The 24,334-nt window shown below is 39.9% G+C and overlaps 1 long non-coding RNA gene across 1 annotated transcript; it reads left to right on the plus strand.

Annotated features, from left to right (window-relative positions):
• Positions 1-4,502: 4,502 nt before the first annotated feature.
• On the plus strand, positions 4,503-8,100 carry LOC143443876 (uncharacterized). The gene is made up of 3 exons (XR_013113204.1): positions 4,503-5,345; positions 5,820-5,968; positions 6,367-8,100. It is a non-coding gene; the product is annotated as an uncharacterized LOC143443876 (long non-coding RNA).
• Positions 8,101-24,334: the final 16,234 nt, after the last annotated feature.

Genomic DNA, 24,334 nt, shown 5'->3' on the forward strand with positions numbered 1-24,334 from the left:
TATTGACAGCTCTCATTGGTCAACCAATATCTGTGAAATGTAGATGTAAGGCGAAGCTATTCTTAGACTTAACACATCCTCTGCTAACCCTTCCTCCCATAGGGCATAGCAATTTCCAGAACCATTTTCTAAACTTTGGGCCAGCTCTGTCGCCCATTGTTGAGTTCTGCTTTTCCAGCTTCTCAAAGGAAAGCTCAGATGACTTTCTTTGCCTTGGTTGGTTTTGTCTGAACTAGTATTTGTGAAGGTATTTGGTAATTATTTAATGACCTATAAATAGAAATTAATATCTATATTAGTTCTCAGCAGATAAAAGAGGCCTGTGTTTCCTTTATCAATTTAAAATAAAAACGTTTATCTTTAACATTTGAAAGTTTCATACAGTGTTTATCAATCATATCCATACACTATCACCTCCCTCTAGCTCTCGCTCACTCTGTCTCCCTCCCAATTTCATATCTTCTTTTTAACTTGTTATTACTATGCTCTTTAGTTTGATTAATGCTGAGGGTATGTGAGTGGTGTGTGACTACAGTTACTTTTCTGTTTTATATACAGATAAAAAATTATTTTTATTTTATGTGCATGTGTATCTGTGCAAGTACAGATAAAAAATTATTTTTATTTTATGTGCATGTGTATCTGTGCAAGTGTTGGATCTCCTGGAACCAGAGTTACAGACAGGTGTGAGCTACTATGTGGACACTGGGAATTGAACCCAGATCCTCTAGAAAAGCATCCAGTGCTCTTAAGTGCTGAGCCATTTCTCCAGTCCAGTAGCTAGCTTTTCTTATTGCTGTGACCAAATTCCCAGCAGGAAGGCACTGCAAGGAGGCAGGGCTGGCTCAGGCTTATGCTTTCAGGACTACATTCTCATCCTTGGGAAGTGGAGGCAGCCAGAATATGAGGCAGTTGGTTACCTCATGTCTACAGTCAGGAGACAACACAAATCATTTGCTTCAGCTTGCTTTCTCTTCTATATTCAATTTGAGACTGCAGCCTATGAGGTGGAGCTGTTCACATTTGGAGTGGATTTTCTTCAATTATTCTACAAACTAGACATTCAGCAGCTCTCTCATGAATATACCCAGATATTTGTCTCCCATGTAATTCTAGATTCTATCAAGTTGACAGTCAACCAAAAGCAACACTCGTCCAGTCCACCCATTGTTAACGTGATACCCAAACATGCCTCTTTTAAGCCACAGCATCCCATTCTTTGTCTGTATGGACTCATGGCCATTTTGCAAGGGTGTAGAGAACATTCATTCCACCTTCAAAATGAAACCATCCAAAGTCTTTAACATCCCCTCATCTTATCACACAACTTTTAAAAGGAAGTGAGACTCAGACCATAAAATAATTCAAAAAATTTTTTTTTCTCTTTTGAGTGAAATATTTACTGACCTTGTGTTCTAGAGAACATTTTCCTTAGAAGTTTCTTACTCCAAAACCACCAAGACAGCATTCTTCAATCTGTGGGTTGAGAACCCTTTGCTGGGGGTCAAATGACCCTTTCACAGGGCTCACCTAAAACCATTGGAAAACACAGATATTTACATTATGATTCATAACAGTAGCAAAATTATAGTTATGAAATAACAAGAAAATAATTTTATGGTTGGGGGTGACTGCATCATGAGGAACAGTATTAAAGGGTTGCAGCTTTAGGAAGGTCGAGGACCATTGCTCTAAGTGAGGCAATGATCATGGCTCCACTCTGTAAGATTTTGATGCAGTTCCTGGGATTTATGGGACCACTGCTGACAGAAGTGCTCTGGGTCTGTACAACTGCAAACTGGGAGTCATATGGAAATTCAACATTACCATCTTCCTTCTGAAACAAGGTCTTCTTTTGTAGCCTGCATATTTAACCCTGCAGGTTGTCCTTGAAGACATAGCAGCCTTCCTGTGTCAGCCTTGAGCTAGGCTTACACAGTGGCAGAAGCCTCCACAAGCCCTTTCAGCACTCTCTTCCTCTGGCCACATTAGCACTCCATTCCCATTAAAGAGTGACTCAGCATTCCTCCCCTCTTTAGTCTTTGGCAAAGTGGTTACCACTGTTTCCTGTCTCTTAATGGAATGGATCCGGGGCTCTTAAATTAGTGACATCATACAGCAGGTATCTTTTTACAACCTGCTTATTTTGTTTAACATCATGCCCCCCTCACTGTTCCTTTGTGTGGATGCATCATCGTTTGCTTCCTTTTCATGGATGAATACTATTCCATTGCATCTCTCAACCCTGCAAGTACTTAGCTTTCAAAGTACTTTTTCCATTTTGTCTCTGGCTTTCTCCATGTCTTAAAACTCTTTGTCCCCATTTTTCTCTCTTACTGCTTTCTTGTGGGCTTAGAATTTTTTTGTAGTGATGTATTTTTATTCTTTTCTTATCTTGTTTTTCACATATTTTATGTGCATTTTCTTTGTGGTTTCTATGGGGACTACATATAGCACCCTAAAATGGTAGCTGCTTGAAATTGATGCCAATTTCAGTTGCAAATATGGGCTCTGTACCTTCAAAACTTTAGCCCCCAACTCAATGTTACTGATGCCCAAAGTAAACATGTTTATGTTATATAGTCATTAATATAGATTTTTAACTGTTTTTTCTTTTGTCTTTTAGATACTAAAAAAAGAATAAAATGTACAAGAAGCCTCAATCGCCAAAGACTCTGCTTCTTAGTCTTCTCTATATATTTATTTTTGCCACAGAACTGTTCTCTTGTATTTTTAGATAAGTTTTCTTCTTTCCTGTTAGAATGAACTCAAATCAAATATGTAGGATTACCTGGTTAGGTCTGGGGAAGCATATTCAGTAATGTGCTTGACATGCATGCATTAGGACCTACAATCCTCAGAATTCATGTAAATAACCAGGTGCTGTGATGCAGGCTTGTAATCCCAGCACTGGGGAGAGAGACACACACAGGTTCTTGGAATTTGCTAACCATTTTGCCTAGATTAATCTACTTGTCTCCAAAACTAAGATGGATGGCATCCTGAAGAATGACTTCCAAGACTGACCTCTGGCCTCTACACACACATGCACACATACACATAAAGAATATTCTAGTTAAGGTCAAGTATAGAATAAATAAGGGTCACCTCCCCAGAGACCCTTGCTGGTAGATTATGGACCTGTTGAGAAGGGAATGGTGTTCTTTCTCCTAAATGAGGCCTGTTAGGAAAGATAGCTTAGAAAGAAAACTCCAGTGAATGGGATTTCCCAATAGAAATATGGACAAAACAAATCCAAACCAGCTAAGGGTTTGGTGGGCAAGACCAGACATGCATATTGGACTCAAAGCACCATAGCCCTTGCTGCCATGTCTTGTCCCCTTCCTGCTGGAGCGACACTGAGGTTAGATGGGTCTTAGCAGATGTGGCTTTAAGAGTCTTCCTCTCACCACTTCAGGAAGCCCCACTCTGAGTCAGTGCCAAATGGGTTTGGTTTTCAGCTTGATTTGCCTGTAATGGGTGGTGGAGGAGATGATTCATGAATCCCACCCCGGCCTTACTTACCCCAACTGCAAACTGCTGCAAGAGGACTTGTGCATTCTGAAACATACCATTGTTAAAAAGAAGCTATATCTTTACAGGCCAGACTTCCCTGAGGCATTCTCCTAAATGTATGCATAGCAAACAACTCGGGCAAATGCATGTTTCAAATTGCACATAAGCCTTTGCAGGCTGTATAAACAGAACGAGGAAAGAAACAACGAAGGAAGGCATACATTTAAAAATCAAACAGAGTGCAAATCATCACATGGGACAATTATATATGTGGCATTCGGCAGAACCCGGGAAACTATATGCATTGTGGTAATTGGAGTCACCTGCTCCTTAATTTATTTCTTATAAGATATAGAATATTTGCCTGTTATATCAAAAGAGGTCAGTCTTACTGTTAAACGTTTTAAAATTAAGGAAACCTCTTCATTTTTTCCTTTCTGTGTTCAAATGCATATGCTACATGTTATACATAGACGAACAATAGATACAATACATGAAGCCTGAATTCTAATAGTAGATGTGAGCCTGAATACGCAGCCCTATTCACCAGGCCCCCAATTCGCCGTATGTAAAGTGAGGCCAAGTGCTGGCACCAGTTTTAAGAAATGAAAAGATAACCATCTTGATGAATGCCTCAGACATTGCATGCTCCTTTGGGTTTCTCATGAAAGGAACCTTTTGCTCAAACACTGGATGTTTCTAAGTGTCACCTCAATCTCTTCTTTAGTTGTCAAACACAGGCTCTTGAGTGTTGGTGTCATGTGTTTAATTTGAAGGCTTCCATCCACAGCCTGGAACTATCTACAGTCAAGGAAGGGAAATGGCCATTTTGAAGCTCTCTGATTCTGTAAGAGATGGCCCCATCTCATATTTACTTTTTGAGTGCACACACACACACACACACACACACACACACACACACACGGGGGGGGGGCGGGGGGGGAGAGAGAGAGAGAGAGAGAGAGAGAGAGAGAGAGAGAGAGAGAGAGAATGTTGTTTATAAGTGTTTATAAAATTGAACAGAAAGTTGACTTGTATCTCTCTTCATTTGTACAAAATATAAATATTAAGTTGTCAACTCAAAAGGTTTGCCTACCAAACTGGAATAGGGGATGCTACGATACTTTCTCTGTCTGCATAATGCTAAGCAACAATTTTTCCTTATCTGTCCATCAATCATCTTAACCTGGTGCTTACAACAGCAGACAAACCTAATGTACCAAATGACAAAAGTCCAGTGCAACTTTACAAAACATCTTGATATTTATTAATGATGGGACTAAACCTAGTATATCATCCTTGGTGTAATGACTTGCCCAGCATTGCTCCAGGAGCCCGTGTATAAATTCAGTACAGAACATAAAACATTGGTACTAGATGTAAGAAAGCCCTCAAGATCCTTTGGAAATCATCTGGTCCATTAATTTCACTCACTGTTTGTGCAAAAGGTTCACATTTAATCATTGATTCATTCATTGTGTAGAACTTGGGATTGAACTGGGGGCCTCCTGCATACTAGGCTAATAGTTCTACCATTAAGCTATGCAGGCAGCAAATCTTGGTATTTTAAAATGGAATAATAGTTCCAAATTGCCTGCCCCTTCAGATGTATTTGTGCTTCAGCAATTAGAGATGAACACATTTTCAATGTCATCATTTGATTGTCTTTCACTTTGACCAAAAAAAGGAGGCCTTATAGAAAGCACTGGAGCCAGAGAACGAGGAAGTGAACACAAATTTGTGATAACCCTTGGAACGGAAAGCAGTTGGGCTCGCCCACCAGACCTGGAAAGGATGGCCCTCAAACCCCATTTCCTGTCATCAGTGTGGTCAGTTATTTTGATTACTGGTTTCCCGTAGCCCTGAGTATTTTTCAGAAGTAGGGTCAGACCACTAAAAACCCAGAGAAGGCAGAGATAAGTAGAAAAGTTGAAACAGAGGAAAAAGAAGGAGACCAAATTTAAATTGATGACTTTGTATTAGATTTGGGTAGCAGCAAAACTCACCCCTCCTTTTGCAGCATGACCTCCATGTGGAATTTTCAAAGTGCATTGGCAATGGGGAATTTTCAAAATGCATTGACAATGAGCTGAATCTCTTCAACTTTCTGAAATCCTGTGATGTAAGCTTCTTGACAGAGAAGACAAAAATCAAATTCCAAGGGAGAGAAAACTTTGTCTCAAATTCCCAAGGAAAGCTTGGATTTAGAATCAGGCCTTGGGGTGGGGGTGGGGTAGGGAAGTAGGTTCTCAATCCCCTGTTGTGGCCAAGTCACTTGAGTGCCAGTCTTTCTTCCCTCACAGTGCTACAATGAATATGTCCTGGTCTGTGCTTCCAAGAAGTTTCTAGCTTTGGGGCTGAAGACACCAGCTTAGGCATGAGCTTGAAATGGATGCTTTGGTCAAGAAGAGAAGGAAATTGCAGCTTGAGTGTGCCCTGGGCTAGGAGGCAGGTACTTACTACTTTCCAGATGTACAAATTGAACCCAAGTCTTCTATCTAAATTTTTTTTTGTTGTTGTTGTCTTTAAACCAACGGAGTGAGGCAGGTGGAATACAGATGCCAGAGTACATACTAGCATGTGATGCTCTCGGTGCAGATGCTTTGGTATGCAGGCCTGGATTTGACTTCAATACTGACACTTACAAAAGGCCTTTGTACATGTATACAAATATGCATATTTGCTTTTCTCTCTCTCTCTCTCTCTCTCTCTCTCTCTCTCTCTCTCTCTCTCTCTCACACACACACACCTCAAATTATAGATGATTGTAAAATATGTAAAAAAAAATACATAAAATGTTAGCTATTGGTAGGCTGACCTTGGTTCCAATCTAATCTTACTGTCTTTCAGTTTCATCAGGTGTGAAATGGCCATCATTACACTGACTTCGTAGCTTTCGTTGATCATATACATTCTGACATATGACGCCCACACATCTGGACAATAGTGACACTCCAGGGTCTTCTTTTTTCTTCATGGATGTGGGACTGAGGCTGCAAGCTCTTGGCACCATCGTTCTTTATGGAGTTCCTGCAGAATGGACATGAGTAACCCAACCCATCCCCCAGCATCCACGCCATTCTGAAATGCTTCACTACTTATGAAGCCACTAAGGAGAATGGCATGCATCCTTTTCACAACAGTTGGTCATCACTGGAACACCAAGCAATGGAAAGAACAAAATATGGACCCAGATCTTTTTCCACAGATGGCCACAACTCAGACAAAGCTATATAAACGGTCTTAAGTCCCAAGACTAGGAACCCATAACAAGTCCCATTGATTCCACGTCTTTTGTCTGTGACAAAATACATCACAAAACAACAAAGGCAAAGAATAAACAAACAAACAAAAAGACACATGGTCATTGACAAACTTCACGATGTGGGTAGCAGATGACCAGACAGTCACTTGCTTTGCAAGCACAGGGACTTGAGTTTGATCGCCAGGACCCATGGAAGAAAAGCCAGGCACAGTGATATACCAACTATAATCCCAGAACTGGGGAAGTCTAGACATGCAGGTCAGTGGAACTCACTGGTCAGCCAGTCTAGCCTGCTTGGTGAGTTCCAGGTCAGTGACTCTGTCTCAAAAAAAGGTGAATTGTACCTGATACCTGGGAAATAACACTTAAAGTTGTCATCTGGCCTCTACAATACAGATGCCACACACACACACACACACACACACACACACACACACACACACTGAGAGAGAGAGAGCGATAGAAATTTAGTGAGCAATATCTTCATTTTTTCAATAACTATTAAAAAAGGTTTGTTACAAACCAAACACTATAGAATATTATTTCTCAAAAGGCACAGAAGTTACTCAGGTCTTGCCTGGGAAGAGATATCTAGAGGGCCTGTGTCCTGTGACGGTGGAAGTATGTGCCAGGGTCAGGGAGAACATCACTGTCAGTAGCAAAATGCATTGTCATTTCTGCTCAGGACAAAACAAGAACAACATCTTTCGTCCAGTTATTCTTTCAGACACGGTTAGAATGAGCTCTGATGAGGGTGGACTGGCAATACTCCTCTGAGAGCAGGAAACTCCAACCACAGCAGACAGAGCTTTCAAGCTCAGCAGGACACTGCAGATCATACACAGAAAGTGGAAACGAAACACAAAACTTGATATGAGAAGAAAATTCTATCTTCAAGTCTAACTACCTCTACTCCTAACTCAGTGAATCTTCTGGAACATGTGCTGCTGTGTCTTATTTCTCTGTCTCTTGTACGTGCTGCTTTCTCTATAAATGACATTTTTTTTTTTAAACACACTCCATCAATGTGCACTCACTGATTCAAATTCATCCTTAACAAACATAGTCAGACATGCCCAGTCTTTTAACTCTTTGACCCAGTATACGCTTACTATTATAAGCGGGAATACAGAATCTGAATAACTATGTATTACAATATCCTAGAAGGAATAGGATAGTATTATAGTATTATCCACACTGAATATTTCTGCTGGGAATGATAGGCCCAGTAGGCAACCTAATAATAATAATAATAATAATAATAATAATAATAATAGCAACAACAACGATAATAATCTATAATTAAACCATGTAGCTTTTCAGGAGGGAAATACATAATAAAATAAATGAAAACAAATATTTACAATTGTTTGCTGCTTTAATTATTATCCATTTATAGTTAATACATATGGTGTGCAGGAATCGACTTTCCTCAACATTCTAGGGTTAATAAGGTTAAATATTTATACTTTGGGTACAGTGTAAAGATTTTAATTTACTTTGATTGAAATCGACAAGGTCTTGCCTCTAGATCTCCAGTTGAAGAAATAGAACATTCCATTTTCTAGGCAAGTTGGCAAGGGACTGAGTAGCACAGGTTTGGGTGATTTTCCACCTGCTAGTGGGTAAACAACAGCAGCCCTGGCATATCCAGGGCTATGAGCACTGAGTGGAAATTCTCTGGCTATAGCTACCAGCTATGTATTTACTCAGCTGTTAGTGAACCCAGCAGCTGGGAACAGGGGTCTCTAGCTAGCTATAAGGAAACTACCAGGGATTCATTTATTCACTCTTAAACTGTAAGCACTTGGCAGGGCATCTGGTTACATTTTCCTGGGTTAGGACTAGGTACCCAGGAGACACAGCTGTGAGGAGAGCAGCTGGAATCTTTGAGATGTTAAATAGAAAACTCAAAAGTTTTAGAATTTTAGCGGCATTTTTTTGTATGTGGTCAATGGGTTGCTGAGTGGAATCTGGATGTGCTCAGAATCCCTGATGCACGCAGGCTGAGGTCACATTGCACTTAGATTCCGTGTAGCTTTGCTTGCTTTTACAGTATAAGATTTTGAGTGGGGGTGGACATGACAAAGGGACTTCACAAAGGATTTTAGTGGATGATTAATGTCTATAAAAATATTGAAGAGGTAGAAAAGGCTGTATGGTATGACAGGGATGAGAAGAAGGAAGTTCAGGAATTGTCTATGTTTAGAGTTTTTTAATTCTTGCCTCGTCATGTAGTTCTCACACCAATAGAGAGACTAAAATTCCACGAAGCTTAAGTTTATTATGTATGAAATGGTGATGCTGTCTATGAGAACCACCTGAGCACCCTGTCAGTTGACAAGGAACTATGCCAGAGGTTGATCGACACTTTCGAGGTCAAAAGGAATAAATTTGTTCCTTATTTCATTGTACTTTGAACATTTGATAAAGTTATGTTTCTTGGAAATTTAATGGATATATAGATTATGCTCCATTTTTTTTGCTCATGTGGATTGTTGTCAATCCAGACAGGTGGTGTGTTCCTGTAATCCTAGAACAGAGGGGACTGAAGCAATGGGGTGTGAATTCAAAGCCAGGTTGGGCTATATAAGAAGAACCTATTTCAAATCAATCAAACAAACAAATGAACAAATGTTAAACAACCCAATATCAATATGTTTTTTTTTTTTTACCATTTTCAGATATCACTTTATTTTCCCAAAGTCAAATAGTGAAGTTTTTTTTATCATAATTGTTGCATTTTACTGTAACTTTACAATTTTTCCAAAATAGCAGAAAAGCATAGTTTCTGAAAAGGGAAAAATCAAGCAGACAATCAAATCACCTGGAGTTTGAATTTGGGCTCTTTCTACTCACTCACCATACAACTTGTGCTTGCCCAGACCTCATGTCTGCTGTAATCCCTACAATGGGAACAGTGACTGCACTACCTCAGAGCATTCGGGCTTCATTCTGTGTAAGTTGGAAAAGCTCTAGAGATGACAACTTACACTCTGTGTGTGTGCTTCATTCACCTCACATAGAAAACAATGGAACGCACTGAGTTCCTAAACTGTGTACTAAGAGAAACTCAAAGCAGAAGAGAGACTTTGGCATGAGATGGAAATCAGGGCATTTGACCACAGACTAGTCAGCTCTCCCCTCCATTTCTTTACCCTTCCATACTGTACACCTCCCCTCATTGTAGGCTCCTTGTAATGCTGTAGATATGACTGGGCTCTTCGATATTTTGTCCTCCATCTCTCCTTTCTGCTCATAATTGTCCAGGATATTTCAGTTCTGTGACTCAACAGAGACTGTTTGTATTAGTAGGGTAATCTTTTTCTTCCCCCCATCTCTCCCTCCCTCCCTCCCTCCCTTCCTTCCTTCCCTCCCTCCCTTTCTCCATCTTTCCCTCCCACCACATCTATCTCTGTCTGTGTGAATGTGCACTTGTGTTCCTGTGTGTGATAGTACACACATGTGTATGCATGTCCATCTGAGTATACATGTGGGTATAGACCAGAGACCAACTTTGAGCATCATTCTTCAGGTACTCTCCACCTTATTTTCAAAGACAGAATCTGGAGCTTGCTTATTTGACTAGGCTGGCCCATGGGCTCAAGGAATATACCTCTCTCTCTGATTTTTCAGTGTTGTGATTACAAATACATGTCACAACCCCTGTCCATTTACATAGGTCCTGGAGATGGAGGATGGAACTCAGGTCTTTGTACTTGCACAACCAGGCCTATTCAACTTTCTGCCAACCTTTCCTTTTAAAGAAAAAATATTTATTGTTTATGAGGGGCACATGTTATGGTACATGTGTGAAGATCAGAGGTCATTCTCCTCTTTTACTTTTATGTGGGTTCGGGAATTAAACTCAGGTCACCAGATCTGCATTGCAAGTGTCTTTACCTGCTGAGCTATCTTGCCAGCCCTATAACTATTTCTTTACCAAGCTTACTCCAGGTAGGAGGATCTTCTGATGAATGGCCAATAATGAAGCATTTTAAAAGTAAGATATGAAGGCAGGAATCCGAAAGGCTGCAGATGCACAGTGTGTTCACACCCCAGCATCTGGGGTGCCTCCAGCTCCTGTTTCTACCTGTCACATCAAACTATTCCAGCCTCTTAGTTCATTCCAGTGCTCTTCCAAACAGTCACACTTACTATACCATGGGCTCTACAGAGAGACAGAAAATAAAACAGGGCTGAGTAAAATCCTTCCCATCTCTGTGAAACATGCTGAATAGTGAAGCAAGCTGCCACCAGATTTTTCTTTTAAAAAGATTGTTCTGACAGAGTATAAGGATACACTGGGGAAAAAAACCCTACATCAGAAAATCCCATTAAAAAGTAGCTGTGATAATTTGGGCAAGGATGGTGGTGGAATAAGCTAGAAGGATGCTAACCAGATTGGGAAAATTGTAATGGTGGAAATGGGGGTGGTTAGTCTGCGAAATCCCTCTCCTGTGTGCTAGGAACTGTCTTACATGCTCACTATACACCCCATCTTAGTTAATTTTCTATTGCAATAGTAAAACTCCATGAGCAAGGCAGTTTACATAAGATAGAGCTTCTTTGAGCAAAGGCACAGAAGCAGGATCAGGAAGCTGAGGACTCACCGCTTGAACTACAGGCATGAGGCAGGAAGATAGAAAACTGGGAATGGAAAGAGGCTTTTGAAACCTTAAAACCAACCCCAGTGACACAGTTCTTCCAGCAAGACACAACTTGTAAACTTATCCAAAGAGTGCCAGCAACTGGGATCAAGTGATCAAACATCTGAGCCTATGGGGGGACAGTCTCACTTAAACCAACACACACCTTAACCGTTCGTTTTTATTAAAGTCTTTATAGAAGGTACCAGGCACCTTTAATAGAAAAACATAGAAGAAATTGAGAGATCTATCTCATGCCAGAGAATGCATGGGTAACAAGCATTGAAGCCTAGCTACAAAACACATTTGATACTTTCAAACACGTTGCTATTACTTAATGGACAATATTGTCAACCAGATTTCCTGGAAAATGAATTTCAAAATGGGACTGCAAGTTATGTACCTGGAAGGCTGCGCAGGAATAGCCATATTCACAAGCAATCGTGTAAATGTGTCAAGTATGCAGCCATCCTGCATTAAGTATGGAGGATTTGCTCCAAGCCCTGCAGATATAAAGTTTACAGGTGCTGAAATGCAGACTGTACCATTCACAGGTACTCAAATGCACTCTGTGCCATCCGGTGATATGTATAAGCATCCTTCGCACATCATCCTGGAGACTTTCAATTATCTTCAGCTTCCTCAGAAGACAGTATGGGTCCCAAGTCTTTTGTGCAAGTGAAAGTTTGAGTCTAGCATGAAAAAAAAACCTCAGGAAATAACAAACATGGGGTTCATTTTAGTTACCTGATGATAACAGGAATGAGACAGACATAGTCATGTGACAGTGGTACCATCCATCTGTATCTTTGCCAACAGACTAATCCTGTCAGAAGTCATGGGCATCCTGTCCTACTTACTTCAACAAGTAAGGCTGGTACTGGATTTGGGCCTCAGGGTGCTGACCTTCATTTTATTGTATCAGCTCTAAACCCCAAATACAGGACTTCAATGCTTTGAAACACCTTTGAAACACCTAATTTTACACTTAAGTAAACAAAGGCCCATTTGGTACCTTCCTTAAGACAAAGAAGCTATCAATGAGTGGTGATTTAACAATCAATTTGTATATGACTAATATTGTAAATGATACCAATGATAAGCATGTTAACAGGGACTGGGTGTTTTCTGCATGTTCACTTCACTGACACTTATAATAACCTTAGGAAATAGTTGCTGTTATTAGCCTAATTTAATAGTGTGGAAATTGTCCTGGAGAGATGGAATGTTTGACTCAATGACCACAGAGTTTATCAGTAGTAACATAAGAAGTAGCTGCAGGAAGACCATCTTAATGTGTGTATTGCATTCCTCGGTGGCATAGTTTGCATGCAGAACAGCTGTACTTCAAAGACCCCCCCCCATTCCTAGTTTTTATTTAATATGCTATCATTTTGTGCATAGAGAAATATTTAATGGGCTGGAACTTACCTTCAAGGTCAGTACTGAAGACTTCTCTGCACTATGCTTCATTGATGATGGAAAACATCTCAGGGAATGGATATGTTTAACAGGTAGATATTGACATTTATAATTCTCACAAATTATTTTTTCAGCTATATTATGCATTAACAATGAAGTCCTCTGGATTTAGTGATGAATAACACATCAGTTCCTTCCTGCTTATTTATATACATTTGGCAGTTCAAATGTATATAATGTAATCATTGGATCGATAAACAAATGCTTTTTGAAAAATTGAACTTAATGCATTTTAATATTCTATGAGTATGAATTTTAGAGCAGTGCTATCCTTGATGAAGGCAATGCCTTTCAAATGCAGAATTATTTTGTAGACTGGAGTAGAAAGCACTGCATTTGCTTACCATGCCCCATTTATATCTTATTATTCTGGCTGTATTTTAGACAATAAAAATGTCACTTTTTTAAATGGAGGAGCTGTTTCTATCCAAAGATGCCTCCATGGAAGAGTCTCACATCATCAACACAAAAGGAAGTACTCTGCTCTCTAGTCCACTGTATTATGGCAAATTGACACATCCATCCAGCAAAGCTAGTGTCTGGCTCTTTTAGTCCTAAGTGTATCTTTTCAGGTTTTTTTTTTTTATATTATTATTATTAAGATGGAAAATGGTCTGTGAGTTTTGGATACTCTCAGAACTATTTCACTTATTTGAGTATAAAAATATTTGGTTCAGTGTTACCACGTGTGTGGAATGTCTCTGGAAACTCGTGGGACACGTGGAAAGCAAGTTACCAAAGGGATTTTGCCCCTTCTACAGAAAGCAAGGAGGGCATCCGGGGTTTGTCTTCCACTTGTTTGTGTTTTAGGGGTCAGAGGGGTGACAGACAGACAGCCACCTCTGAGGCTGGATGTTAGCTTGTCCACACTGCCCATCATAACCTCAGGGACTCTGTGGAAGAACTGCTAAGAAAACCATTCAAATTATCTGAAAGTCTCTGTTCTTCAGAAGGGGGATTGCCTAGCAATTAGGCAGTGGGTCTCCGCAGAGAGTCCATTCCTGCTTATGGTAGAGTGAGCTCACTCTCAGTGTAGACTCAAAGGCACCCCACATTCTAGAACAATGCTCTAAGGGATACAACAATAATTGTAGGAAACAATCTTCTTCAGGGGTAAAGGTGTTACAGTCCTAAAAGACAGAGGGAGAATTCTTCTGTTTCTTTTCCTATCTCTCCTTAAGTGAGCCCTGGACTCATACCCAGGGGCTGTGCTACATGAAAGAGGTTATAATAATAATTCCAATCAGACATTCTAAAAGTGAGAATGAATTTTATGATCCACATATTAATGACTAAACTCAAAATAATTAATAGAGTGAATAACATCATCTTTTTAGATTTGAAGTGACCTCCATGTAGGCTTCAGCCTCAAACCTTCCATTTCCTAGATGAAGCAGCTTGGCTCCCTGTGACAAAAGATCTAATTAGACAGTGATTGGTGACATCAGACATGTAGTCTGGTTTCTTAGGATTTTATTGTTTGGTCCAATACTCTTTATATAACAACATGTAACTAAATTTGGTGTCCTTTGACCGTGAGTCAGAAATACTTCTGACCACACTGCACTATTTCCCTGAGCAACACTGAAAGCCTCTATAAATCCCTGCACTCTCACTGTTTCATGAATATGCTTTAATTAAAAGTGTTTACATATAACAGCCTAGATTTTTCCAATCTCATTTAAATGTTCATTCAAGCAATCAAGGAAAGTGGTATTTTTCTACAGAGAGAGAGAGAGAGAGAGAGAGAGAGAGAGAGAGAGAGAGAGAGAGAGAGAATTTCTCAAAGCGATTATGGCACCACCTCTTCAATGAGCTTTAATGAAGAATGACCTTGCATAAAACAGTCCTTGGATCAGAGCAGCTCCATTGCAGAGGACTTTTCAATGAACTCAACAGAAAGTCCTAGGAGGGACTGGCTTCAAGTTGGAGTCTCAGTAGTTCTGACTCAAGTCTTCATTCTAGTGTTTCCTGAAAATTTCCACCCTGAGTTCTGGAGGATCCCATGTCCTAGTATTATGTGAACAGCATTTTGTAGATGAGGACAAAGGACATTTACGACAACTTTGAAGACTCTGAGGGACTTAAGTACATGTATGGAGGAATCTGGGAGCCCATGACTTAACTGTCTCTTTGAAAAAATGTAGTGTTAATAAAATCCTTGCTGTCCCTGTGTGCTGGCAAGTGACAACAAACAGTACTTGCTCTGCATTTTGAGAAGCTGACCTAGGGTATGGCTTCATCAGTGCCCTGTGTTACTTGTAAGGACAATTTTATCTCGGTCAAATAAGGAATGACTTGTAGAGAGTATGTTTTATGTGGGATTTACAGCTTTCATTAACCAACCAAATTCAGAGCTTTAACGGAGATAATACTGTTTGGAAGATGTAACTAGAGCTTCCAACTCAGCTCTTGGTCAAAACCTCTGTTGCCCTGGGAATCCAGTCATAGTTGTATTGCTAACACTGATCAAACCTAGTAAAAGAACCATGGTCTGATGTCTCTGAAGTAAACCTGAAATAAAGACACATTCAACAGCTAAGGACCATGAGACTCAATAATAGTTTTCAAATTGAAGCTCTCTTCTTTTAGAGCTAACATTTACTTCCCTAAGCTGGCATAGAAATCCTTAACAAGGTCCGGTAGAGGCCCATGTCCAGTCCAGACTTATGAAGAAGCCTGAGCTCCCACTTGCCCGTGCCTCTTTTTTAAATATATATTTTATTTTATGGGTGTGAATAGTTTACCTATATGTATGTATGTGTTTCATGTACATGTCTGCCACCCACAGAGGCCAGAAGAGGCTGTCAAATTCTCTAGTATTGGAGTTACTATATAGAAAGTTGTGAGCTGCCATGCAGGTGCTAGGAACTGAACCCTCTGCAAGAGTAGCAAGTGCTTTGAATGACTGGACCATCTCTCCGGTTTGCCCTCTGGTATTTTAATTCACCAAATTTGTGACAATCTGTCACAGAAATCCCAGGTAGAAGCAAATGAAAGGTTTGATGGAGCTTGGTAGAAAATGCTGTTTGGTCCCGCCTCAGTTTATGGTAAAAAAGTAGTGAATATTTTGAATCAAATATTAGTTATGCACAATACATAAGAATATAGAAATGTGATGTGTGTGTGTGTGTGTTTAAAACGAATACTTACCCACATCTTACCTGTCTGTGTACTTTCTAAAGTATCCATCATTTCTGAATTTTGCAATTATTCTGCCAAGAAAAAAGAGACATAGCTGAGCTTTTATAAAGATGACAGTAAGAAAATGACATTGATTTATTGAGATCTGTCATCCAGTAAGTGGCAATGCTGGTCCAGAATTCTGCTTTCTTTGATCCTGTAAGCTTTTTAGAACAGACAGTGATAGTACAGCAGCTATATTTGTTAGATCCCGAGACTTCAGATCAGAAACTGCAAGCTGCTTACACATTTGACTCGCACACTGCCCAGAGCGGGTCAGAGGGCTGGGCTCCCTAACCGGAAGGCCTGTGTTCCTCACAACGGAAGCATATGGAGTCCTCCTTTTCTCCTGTGCATTCTCTCTTTCCCCTTTCCCTCTCTCCCTGCCCCCGCTTCCTTGAGGAATAATGAAGTGAGAGTCATGTTGAAATTTGTTCTCCGTGACCATGCACCATAGTGTGTAGAGAAAGGAGAAAATAGTGAACTGCTTTTATTGATTTTCCAGAGGACACTCCAGACACAATGCAAGTAGTTTTGGTATTTCAATCAACACGAAATTAGCATGCACGAATGGGAAAGAGCCATGTTAGCCCAACTTTCTAACTACCCCCGGGTGTTTTATTCTGAAAAGTTTTAGTTCAGATTATTTTTTATTAATTGAGATGAATTAGATGCTTTTCAGATGTTGCAGGATTTACGCACCCATGATCTGGAGGGGCTTGCTCTGACTGTCACACTCTACATCTGTACAGTGAACAACCACGATAGACAGGAAAAGCTCTCAGGACATTGGACCTGCTGTGCTTTCAACCATCATAGGAAACCTCTCACCCTGAGCAGCTGGAAACATGGTTTATGCTGAACACAATTCCCACTCTTGCTCCGTTTTTACCCCGTTTCCAAACATCTAATCTCCTTACTCTTGAAAACATCTAAGAAACACGGCAGCTCTCTCTTGTTCACCTTCTTCCATCATCATTAATGCTAATATCTGTTTACTTACAATGAACATGCATTGTACATAATCCATGATAGAGCTATTATTCAATGTGTAAATGTGTGTGTGTGTGCGCGCCTGCACAGGCACACGTGCAAGCACACATGCCTTTGATGCAAGCATTTGCTTAAATGCTTAACAAATGTTAACCTTATAATCTTTGCAATGAACAAGTAAATACATTTGTAATACATTTAAAATATTTTTTAAAATTGTGTGTGTGTGTGTAGTTTTGTATGTATGAATGAAGTTGCCCATGAAGGCCAGAAGGAGTTGGATCCCCTGAAGCTGGAGTTACTTGCAGTTGTGGACTCCCTGATGTAGATGCTGGGAACTGAATCCTCCCCCTCAATGAATATCATGCACTCTTAATGACTGAGCCATCTCTCCAGCCCCTACATTTTAAAAGCCAAATGAATGCTAATAAAAGAAAGTCAATGAATAAGTAGATGAATGGACATTCTCTCTTCTTGGCATCCTTAATGCTTTCATCTCTCTTGGATTTTAAACCCAAGGGCATTGCATGTTTGTGTTTGCTGCATGAACCAAAGTAGCCAAGCTGGACTTACATAATGGACGATACTACCAGTGACCTTTGGATTCTGAAACACATGACTTAAAACTGATCCAGATTGTTCTAGAAGGTTTTCTGGGCATTTAAAGGCTGCTCTGAATTTATTCCAAGAAGTGGGTGATACGAGAGCCTGTAAAACATAAACCACATGCAAAAATGCCTAAATGGGGCATGGTCACTGCATTACCAAGACAGAATTCCTCTAGCAAAGGGCTCCTAACCCTTCCAGCGAACTCCACCCTGCCTCTGATTAGCTCAGTTCCCAAATTAAACCCGAAGACCTTCTATTTGAGGGCTTGTCAAACTCTGTTTTGATTACTAGTTGTGATTCCCGTTGCCATGATGAGAGTAGCCTTCAGCATTCCTGAGAATGATCACGCCCCTGGAGCACAGGGAAAGCATATTCGTGTGACACTGGCCCCATGCACATCTTTCATCATTAAACATTTTTGTGCATGCATGGCCTAAGCACAATAGGGTTCTTTTCAAAATAGCCAAGAAATGTTTCATTTCTAGAGGCAGATGAGTCTGTGATAGTGTGAATTGTCCACTTGACAGGGTTTAGAGTTGCCTAGAATACATATTTCCAGACACACCTAGTAAGAGATAGTTTAACCCTTTGGCACGCTTGTGAAGGAATGTTTTGGTTGGGTTAATTGCAGTGGGAGACACACTCTAAAAGTAAGGCAGCATTTCAGTCAGGCAAGAGAGAAGTGAACGCTGGCACATTTCTCCTTTTCATTCAGTCTGCACCTGAGGTGCAAGCAGTACTGCTGCTCCCATTAAGGGCAGGTCTTCACACCTCACTTACACTGTTATGGAAGTGTCCATCAACCATCGGCTGAAGTGTATCTCCTGGGTGATTCTAAATCCATCAGGTTGAAAGATGAACTGCTGTAATATGCAACAGTACAGAGACTCCTCTCAGCTCTGTATCTGAGAGTTACATCAGAGAGGATGGGGGTCTGGGATTATCTACAGGCTCATTCACTTGCATTCTTACATATAGATTGGGAGGCCTGGATCACTGGGATTACCTGTGTGTGGACCCTTGTGATTCAATTCATGCATAGTGGACATGCACTGATCCCATGGTGGCTCATGGCTCTGACTGAAGGCCAAGGCCCAGCAGACCAAATAAAGCTGCACCTTCTGTGCCCTGATACCGGAAAGTTTTCTGGCCTCACAGTTGTTCTTAACACCAGGCATTGGTTCACACTTTTGTTATAGCCTGTCTCTATCCCTTTCAGTTCTAATGAAGCTCTACTGCAAGTCTTGCAGCATTCTGATATATGGATTTTTCAATACCCTGCCTCAGTAGAGGTCACATGCAGATGGGATTGTGAAAAGCTCTTCTCTGAGTGTGGCAGCTTTCAACAGAGGCTTTCTGGGCACCATGCACTTACAGGTCATAGAAGCTTTAGTGAGATCATTTTTGAAGCACGAAAAGAGAGAGAAAAATGTAGGGATCTGAAGGCTCCTTGAGACTCTGTGAGGAAGCACCTGTTCAAATCTCCCTTGGATTTTAAGATCATCCACCAACCTGGCTTTGACTCTACGCTGAGACACTTCAATTTCTGAACTCTCAACTTGACCTTTTAGTCCATGCCCTGTTTGGTCTGGAAATATTTCATTGGGCATCACTGGGAATAGACAATATTTTATCTTTGAACTCAGCAAGTCTTAGTTTTATTTTTTATTTCTGTTAAGGTTTGCTTAAAAGGGAAAGATTTCCTCTTTTCAGCTCATCTTTTTCTATCTTTGTATGCACAGCTAAAAGAAACTTTGGAAATGTTAACAATGTACCTTGGGTGACATGATTTCTGTAACATGCAAGTTGTCTCTACTATGGAAATGCTTCCTTGACACACAGATTTATTTCCAGGTTCCTCCAGTTCCACTTCCTGGCTCTTCTTTCCAGGCATTTCCTGTTTCACTTACTCGTGGGTTCCAGAACTAGCTTGACATGGTTTTGAGTTCTGTTAAAAAAGAACTCACAACCACCTCTATGTACCAAAATCTCTTCCAACGGCAGAACAATCCACCTCAACTCTCAAGACAAAAGCTATTTCATGAAAACCCTTAATCCTGAATGTCAATAACTTAGAAGAAATAGCTGTCATGGAGCCTGTTGGTTTGACTAGGTATTTCTGGTGACAACTTGGAAAAATAGGGCTAGCCCAATCATTGTGAACCAGATTTACCTACTTTAATATTGTGACATGTGGAAGCACATGAGAAGACACTAAAGAAGTAGGAAATAATTTAAGACACAATTTACAAATAAAGGATCATGTGTGTGCCAGACAACAGGGAGGTTGGTGATCCAAATAATGTAAGTGAAAGCCATCAAATGGTGAGCACAACTGATTTGTCTACAAGAAGACTACTGATAGCCACAGGAAGTAAACCATTTGAGATTGACACAATATACAAGTAAATAAATGGCGAATGATAAATGATCTTAAGTTGTAAGGTGTATCATGAAAACATTCCAATTCCATGCCTTGATTAAAATTTCAATCAAATTCTGTACACTGCATTTAGTGATAGGTCTCTGCCATCTCTCAAAATCATCACCCTTCCCATCCCTAACCATAGTGGTTATATCTAAGATTCACAAGTAGAACCAATACTATAAATATACCGTTCTGCTACACATAAACCTCTAAAATAGAGTTGAACTCGTGAATAAAGCACAGTAAAAGATCAACAACAGTAACTAATAACAGAATTTTGAGGTTATAAACTACAGTGTAATAAAATTGCCTGTAATAAAATTACTCTTGAATTTTGAACACAGTTTTAAGTAAAGTAAGTGTCATTTGAACATAAAAACTGAACAATGTGGTAGCCACGACAGTTAGTAAGTGACACAGAAGGCTAGCGTATACAATGTAGATGCACTGGCTGCAGGATGGTTTGTATCCCAGCAGGACAGAGTAGAGAGGTGTGAATTATTATCCTCCTATTTGATATGTCTCACAATTTAAAATGTGTGGATTGTTTTCAGACCACAGCTAATCATAGGCAATTTTAAAAACTGTAGATAAAGACAGATTAGCATATTCTAAATAGAATTAGAATGTTTAAACTCTATGTAATTTTGCATAGATTTTTTTTTTTTTGTGGCTATCCAAATGTATTTTCTATATCACATTTGGGAAATGTCTTGGGTTTTCTATTGCTGCGAGATAACATGGCCACAGCAACTTCTATGAGTGAAAACATTTAGCTGGGGCTGTCTTAAAGTTTCAGAGTTTTAGTTCATTATCATTATGGCAGGGAACATGGTGGCTGCAGGCAGATATGGTGCTGGAGAAGGAGCTAAGAGATCTCCATCTGAATAGGCAAAAAATAGGAAGATAGTGAGACACACTCCCTTCAAAATAGCCACACCTTCTCCAACTAGACCACATCTCTTAATAGCATCATTCCATGGGGACTGATGGGGACCATTTTTTATTAAAACCACTACAGGAAGAATATTAAACATAAATAGTGTTGTTCAAATTTTATTTATTATTTATCACATAGGGGATAAAGACTAAGTTTGCCTGTTTGGCTTGACTAGAGATTGTTTGGTAACTTCATTTTAAAGACACAACATCCCTTTTCTAATTAATAGTTTATAGGATAAAACTTTGAGGTCATAACTATTGTATTTCTCATCAGCTTTTACAATGATTTTAACATTCACTGATAGAGATGTTTGCTTCAATTCAACTGCTGGCTGCCAAATGGACCTTTTTCTCACTATTGTTCCTCTGTGTTTCTATGATTCATAGCTGGAAATGTCAACATGACTGGGTCAAGGGATGACCAGGGAGCTAGTTAAGCTTTTTAGTTGTGCCTGTGAGGCTGTTTCTGGAAGGCATTAACATGTGAACGTGTAAATCAGTAGACCAAATAAAATAGATTGCCACCCCTTCCCAGTGTGAGTTGGAATCACCCTGGTCCCTGATGGCTTGAACAGGACTCAAAGGCAGGGAGAAAGAATTGAAGCTGACTGCTTGAGTCAAGACAGGGTCTTTGCTTTACTTTGTGTTCTCAGGGCTCTTGGCTCTGAGCTGACCACACCCATGCTCCACACGCTGGAGTCTATAGCACTAGCTCCCAAATTTCTTTTTAGCTACTTCCAATGGTTTGCTTGGGTACATAGCTTTTGAGAACTAATCATCTTGCATAATATATCATATCATATTGGCCTTTAGTTACATACATATGCCTATGTATGTACATATGTGCATCATAGATACTATTTCTCTGTGAGCTAAGCAAATTAATTAGTTAATATTCTGTTTTTCTCTTTCTTTCCTGATATTTTCCATATAACACTATAGTAGGATCTTCCCCCCAGCATCTTACGGCTCATATCCTAATAATTTTGTGAAACGATGTTAAATAATCACACATTTAGCCATTACGAGTCTCTTGAAGATGGCAACTGGCTCCATTTGTACTTACGGTTTTTGTTGCATCTTCAAGTTTACTAGTCATGGTGAAAACGTAGCAGTTTGAGCTTTAGAATATCCTTCAGAATTAAGAAGGTAAATACTTTCTGTATGTACACATATTCAAGCATTATTTATTTAGAAATTTAACAGGCTAAGCAGAAAATTAAAAGGTGGGAAAGAAGACTGAGACTCACTACCTGAGTCTCTCTTGGTTTCTCTCTGCCTTGCTCCACTGCCATGTGTGCTGTTTGCCCAATGGTGATCATTCCTGAGGACATGAAAAGTATAGCTTAGGCCATGCGTGTGCTGTGAGATAGTATGAATGAATCTTATGCTAGTGCAAGACCTGGGAGTTATTACATACCTCCTGGTAAGTTACTAGTTCAGAGTGACATCACAGAGTTATACCACTGGGTTATGTCATTCAGTTATGTCATTACTCTCAAAAGTCATCACAAGTCATTGTGTTTGGATCTTCCTTAGGCAAAGTGGCCATATGCTTAATTAGAGTAGCTGGGTCTCACTTGAGGTGACTCAACAGACAAAATGACGTTTTCTTGAGTCTATTACAGCACACGTAATTTAACTATAGAAATGTAAACTATCTAAGTAGCCTTCCTTCTGACAGGAGCACTGATTCTCAGTACATCAGGTGTTAGATGTGGTACATGTGTTCACATGTGTGCGTGGAGACCAGAGGACAACTTTAAGGGGCCTCTTTAATGATAAGCATCTTCTTTTTTTGAGAGAGGATCTACTGTCGTGGAATTCACCAAGTAGTTAGGGTTGCTGGCCAGGGAGCATCCCACAATCTGCCTGCTACTGCCTCCCTAGTGCTGAGATCATATGTGCCTACCATGAAGCCTGGGCTTTTAAAGCTGAGACCAAGTACAGATGCTCATATTTATAAGGTAAACGCTTTTCAGACTGAGTCATCTCTCCAATTGCAGCTGTACATCCGTTTTATTTATTTTTTTAGCATGTTTGCCTTTTTCATCTAGTCTCTCTAGTCAATAAAGCAGCAATATGACAGATATTAAGTACTAAGAGTATCTATTCCTCCTCCCCTTAAGGACTTATAGAGAAACAGTGACAATCTCATGACAAGGATAATCCTAGGCAATATACACACTAACCTCAAGAAAAGGGAAAATATATCATCTCTACCTTACAAATGAGAAAACCAAAGGGTCATGTTAAGTAACTTGCAAAGAGACACATCACTAAGAACAGGGTAGAGCTGCACCACTGAATGTAAAACTTATCTAAAATAATGCTTTTATTTTCTATATTGCATCTATATATTATGGTTGTTGCTGAATAATTCTAGAGACAGGAAAGCATCAACTTGATACGCAATATAATCTGTGGGCCCTGGGGAGAGAAATCATGTGGCTATCATGTGAAGCTCACTTAGAATATTTAGCAAATAAATACTATGTCCTTGGTACTCTTTCATAATTATTAGACATAACAACACCATCCCTGTACTAGTCAGGGTTCACTAAAGTAATAGAACTGATAAAATGACTAGGTGTTAAAAGTTTTAGTTTGGTTTATAGGATGCAGTCTGGGTAGTCTTACATTGAGAATGAGGGTGAGTAGGCAAAAAGCAAAGTCTCTTTTTACACGGGGTACCACCAAAAGGTATGTCCTCATGCTTCAGATAATCTGATTAAGAAAATCACTACTAGGAGTGTTCAGAGCTTGTGTTGTTGAGTCTAGACACGGTCAGGTTGACAAGCAAGATAAGCCATCATAATCTCCGAAGTGAATTTTGTTAACTCAGGATATCTAAAGCCTTGAGTGTAAAGATGAGATGCAGGCACATCTGTCTGACCATAGACTGAGGTCTGTCCAGGAGACACTGTTTCTGCATCTGACAGAATGCCCAGTGATCATGGTCATGCATCTAGCTTCCTGAGACACTTGGATGATATTCTCTTGCCTGGGCATGGCCTTGTACATTAGCGCATAGAACAATAGACCTACTGGGAAGTCACAAATCCTGTCAGGATGGAAATGGCTAAAGAATAAGCTTTGATACTGGGAAAGCTGGATAATAATGGTTCCCATTTCCTTTCAGAGGCTAAGTCTATAATGTAAATGGGTTCTCTGCCAGGTTTTTTGGAATGAATGGGGAAAGTTAAAAATGATCAAATTAATTCCCTTAATGATCAAAAGGGGTATGCGTGCAGTATGATTTTAGTA

Source organism: Arvicanthis niloticus, chromosome 11, assembly GCF_011762505.2.
Source record: "Arvicanthis niloticus isolate mArvNil1 chromosome 11, mArvNil1.pat.X, whole genome shotgun sequence".
Taxonomy (NCBI): domain Eukaryota; kingdom Metazoa; phylum Chordata; class Mammalia; order Rodentia; family Muridae; genus Arvicanthis; species Arvicanthis niloticus.